This window comes from Scomber scombrus, chromosome 13 (assembly GCF_963691925.1).
Source record: "Scomber scombrus chromosome 13, fScoSco1.1, whole genome shotgun sequence".
In the NCBI taxonomy this organism is placed as follows: Eukaryota; Metazoa; Chordata; class Actinopteri; order Scombriformes; family Scombridae; genus Scomber; species Scomber scombrus.
In genome coordinates this window covers 29,648,146-29,653,580 of record NC_084982.1, presented here as the reverse complement: position 1 = coordinate 29,653,580, position 5,435 = coordinate 29,648,146, and positions in this window count along the sequence as shown.

Genomic DNA, 5,435 nt, shown 5'->3' with positions numbered 1-5,435 from the left:
TTCCTTCCTTTTTGAAGATCATTTAGTACTGCAGTATTATAGTGATGTAGTATGCAGTATTACAGTAAAAGTACTGCAGTATTATAGTGATGTAGTATGCAGTATTACAGTAAAAGTACTGCAGTATTATGAGTGATGTAGTATGCAGTATTACAGTAAAAGTACTGCAGTATTATGAGTGATGTAGTATGCAGTATTACAGTAAAAGTACTGCAGTATTATAGTGATGTAGTATGCAGTATTACAGTAAAAGTACTGCAGTATTATAGTGATGTAGTATGCAGTATTACAGTAAAAGTACTGCAGTATTATGAGTGATGTAGTATGCAGTATTACAGTAAAAGTACTGCAGTATTATGAGTGATGTAGTATGCAGTATTACAGTAAAAGTACTGCAGTATTATGAGTGATGTAGTATGCAGTATTACAGTAAAAGTACTGCAGTATTATGAGTGATGTAGTATGCAGTATTACAGTAAAAGTACTGCAGTATTATGAGCGATGTAGTATCAGTATTATGAGTGATGTAGTATGCAGTATTTACAGTAAAAGTACTGCAGTATTATAGTGATGTAGTATGCAGTATTACAGTAAAAGTACTGCAGTATTATGAGCGATGTAGTATGCAGTATTACAGTAAAAGTACTGCAGTATTATGAGCGATGTAGTATGCAGTATTACAGTAAAAGTACTGCAGTATTATAGTGATGTAGTATGCAGTATTACAGTAAAAGTACTGCAGTATTATAGTGATGTAGTATGCAGTATTACAGTAAAGTACTGCAGTATTATAGTGATGTAGATATGAAGGTTATCAGCTGATTATAAACTAATTAAAACAGACGTATTAATATTAAATTACATCCTTGTTAAACTCTGGAGCTTAATTCCACATTAAAACTCACTCAGCTGTTAGTGGATCAGCTGTTTGTTACAGATCAGCACTGCTGCTCATTTCTAACAACTTTTAAATAAAGCAATTTATAAAACTATTAAAAGTCGATCTACAGCTGACTGATACTAAATGAATACATCTGAAACAAAACAAAACTTCTCCTAAATTATAATATGTTCTAATATTTTCATCTTGGACTTTGGAAAGACAGTGATTTTACTTTATTATTATTACTTTTATTTCTGGCATTTTATGAACCAAACTATGAAAAATAGCTGATATATTGATTGATAATGAAAATAATCGTTACAATACAACTGATCATACAGGTGACATCATTAATGTGTCATTCATTTTGTTCTATTGCTCTCTTAGATTTACTTTACTTTTACTGATTTTACTGTTTTTATCTTATTTGAATGTACTTTTACTTATTTGAGTTTTTTAATCACTCTTTTTATTCTCTTGTTTTAAGTTAAAGCTTCATGTTGGAGCCTCTTATTGTCTCTTCACTTCCTTTTAAATGAGCAGCAGTCATCATGTTGTGTGTGGACAGTTAGTTTGAGTATCTTCTGCATTTGTCCCTTTGTGGGGAGGGGGGGGGGGGGGTCACACTCAATTGGCTGATAAACAATCTAACAGGCCGCTTTGGAGTCTGCACCATAACTCGCAGCTTCCTCCATAAATGTATGCATAGTTTTCAAGTCTGGTTTGCGAGTCCTTTCTCTCCAGAGTATTCTTTTTAGAGCACGCAAAATTGGTTTCACAAACCTTGGATTAGACGCCCCCCCTTCCCCTCCCCCCCCACAGCCACCACCTCCATTATGTTTGCTGTCTAAGAGTGATTGCCTGCACGGGGAGATGAAAGGGGAGCCGGGGAACTGAGGCGATGAGGCGAACGGGACGCGATAATGAAATGAAATGAGGCGTGAACATCGGCTGTGGCTGTTATCACTTAAGAACACGAGGAGAGGGCGAGAGGAGTCGTCCCCACCACCCCCCCCACCGCACCCCCCCAGGACCTGAGAGATCTGGTCTCGGCCCACTTCTTAGTACCTTAATGGACCTGCTGCTGCTGGACTGGCATCAGTATGCTCAGGACGGGTGTGTTTTTACTGCTGGGTCGCCACAGAGGGAACAAAACTACTGTGAGTGTTTAACCCTCCTGTTGTCCTCGAGTCAAGGAAGGAAGGGAGGAAGAAGGAAGGGAGGAAGGAAGGAGGAAGGAAGGAGGGAGGAAGGAAGGAAGGAAGGAAGGGAGGAAGGAATGAGGGAAGGATGGAGGGAAGGAAGGAAGGAAGGAAAGGAGGGAGGAAGGAAGGGAGGAAAGGAAAGAAGGAAGGAAGGAAGGACGGAGGAAAGAAGGAAGGAAGGTAGGAGGGAGGAAGGAAGGAAAGAAGGAAGGAGGGAGGGAGGGAGGGAGGGAGGGAGGGAGGGAGGGAGGGAGGGAGAAAGGAAAAGATGAAGGGAGGAAGGAAGGAAAGAAGGACAGAGGAAAGAAGGAATGGAGGAAGGTAGGAAGGAAGGGAGGAAGGAAGGAAGGAAATAAGGACAGAGGAAAGAAGGAAGGGAGGAAGGCAGGAAGGAAAGAAGGAACAGTCAAAACAGACAGGGTCAATTTGACCCGGGAGGACGACACAGCTCTGTTTGGCTTTTGTATGTTTTACTATATTTTTGATCCATTTCTGTCGTTATCGGTCATCATTAGTATTTTATTGATTGTTATTATTATTATTATTTAACACCAGTACTTTGCTGTTTTGTTAAGAATAAAAAAGTGTAATAACAAATAATAACCTGTGTTAATGGGTACTCTGTTCCACTGCATGTGGGAGTGTCCTGTCATTCAACCTTTCTGGAAAACGGTTGTGGACAACTTGAGCAACAGGTTGGGAAGTGCCGTTATCTCCCAGATTATGCCTATTAGGGGACAGAAGAACAAATACACAACATAACAAGTGGAGAATTTGCTGTAATCATGGCAGGGATTACTCGGTTAGTGTATTGGACTGATTATTACGTCTTTTCGAGTAAAACAGTCTGAAATGTTTACTCATATTATGTCAGAGGCCTTTTACAAAAGTTCACCCATTCAAATGTGACTGTGTGTGAGTAGCAACACTGGACACATAAAACCACACGTCACACGTCAACAGCAATATAGAGACCGATTAGAGGAGCTACGTGTTTTAATATCAGGGGCTGAAACATTCCCAGAGCAATGTGGCTGAGCTCTGTTTCATGGAAAATGATCTCATTTGGCAGAATTCTGCAGATTTTCATTCTGGATCACAGCAGAAACTCTAAAAACAGTCCACAGATTCTATTTGGTCTGGTTATATGTGAATTTCAAACATGAAGCAACCTGAATACACACATGCTTCTGATAACAACACACTGTTAGAGGTGATATCAAGGAGGAAAAAACATTTAAATGAGGATTTTGATCAAATACATTTTCTGCAGGTGTTGTAATATGTGGATGCAGATTCTCATACACACTGTGAATATATCGTCTGAGCCACTTTAATACATCTCTAATGCAAGTGTGATGGTTTTGTGGCTTTTGAACCCGATCAGCGCAGTGATTTATGGTGTCACCTTCTTATTTGAATAATAACACATGAAGAGCAGCACTGCGATCTGCCCGTCTGCTCTAAGTATTGTAATTTAGCCCTTGAATAATTCTCTCTGGTAATCAGCCGAGCAGAGATCTCCCTGTGATTTATTATCACTTAAAATGATAACCGGGCCGGACAAAGCATGACAGGGTTTCTGATCTCAGACTCTGATTCGCTTTAATTTTCAACTTGAGTAAATATTCATCTTTACACTGTACAGAGTTTTAGATAAAGACAGTACTGTGGAGCAGCGATGATTTAATGTCTGACATTTAATTCATCTTAGGGTTCAAAGTATTTAAAGGGTAATTACACCATGAATCCTTTTTTACTCTGTACACATAAAAAACAGACCAGTCCGGTAAACAGACCAGTAAATAGACCAGTCCAGTAAACAGACCAGTCCAGTAAACAGACCAGTAAATAGACCAGTCCAGTAAACAGACCAGTAAATACACCAGTAAATAGACCAGTAAATAGACCAGTAAACAGACCAGTAAATAGACCAGTCCAGTAAACAGACCAGTAAATACACCAGTAAATAGACCAGTAAATAGACCAGTAAACAGACCAGTCCAGTAAACAGACAAGTCCAGTAAACAGACCAGTAAACAGACCAGTCCAGTAAACAGACAAGTCCAGTAAACAGACCAGTAAACAGACCAGTAAACAGACCAGTCCGGTAAACAGACCAGTCCAGTAAATAGACCAGTCCAGTAAACAGACCAGTAAATAGACCAGTAAACCGACCAGTCCAGTAAACAGACCAGTCCAATAAATAGACCAGTAAACAGACCAGTAAACAGACCAGTAAACAGACCAGTAAACCGACCAGTCCAGTAAACAGACCAGTCCAATAAATAGACCAGTAAACAGTCCAGTAAACAGACCAGTCCAGTAAACAGACCAGTCCAGTAAACAGACCAGTAAATAGACCAGTCCAGTAAACAGACCAGTAAATACACCAGTAAATAGACCAGTAAATAGACCAGTAAACAGACCAGTAAATAGACCAGTCCAGTAAACAGACCAGTAAATACACCAGTAAATAGACCAGTAAATAGACCAGTAAACAGACCAGTCCAGTAAACAGACAAGTCCAGTAAACAGACCAGTAAACAGACCAGTCCAGTAAACAGACAAGTCCAGTAAACAGACCAGTAAACAGACCAGTAAACAGACCAGTCCGGTAAACAGACCAGTCCAGTAAATAGACCAGTCCAGTAAACAGACCAGTAAATAGACCAGTAAACCGACCAGTCCAGTAAACAGACCAGTCCAATAAATAGACCAGTAAACAGTCCAGTAAACAGACCAGTAAACAGACCATAAACAGACCAGTAAATACACCAGTAACATATATCATTGCTTATAATTGACTGAAAGCTTTATGGGAGGGTAAAAACAAGCCTCCTGAATCCTGAATCCTGAATCCTGAAGGGACGACCGACTGTGACTGTGGAGGCGGCAGCTGATGTTGATGTGAGCTGCCGTTTCCATGGCAACAGACAGAGTGATGACAGGTGAGGGATGCTACTCATATACAGCAAAAACTCAGCGGAGGAGGGGAGGGAAACACGCAGCCAGCTGTTGCTGATCGGGTATGATCGTTGCCCCCGGAGACGATCAAAGACACATTAACCAATCAGGATCCAGTATGAGCTGCTGACTGCTAAACTGGATTCACTGGTGCTGTTTGAAGGTGAAGGAAACAAATGTCCTGTTAGTTTGAATGTATTATATAAACATATTAATGCGTTTTATGTGTGTGAACTGTATAAACCTCTTTCATATATCATATTTTTTTAATTTTCTTGGATATTTCTGATTGAACTGTTCGACTTGTGTTTGATGCACTGAGCTCGTCTCTGCAGACATTCACCATTAGTTTCACTCAGCTGTGCTTACATGTCCAGTTT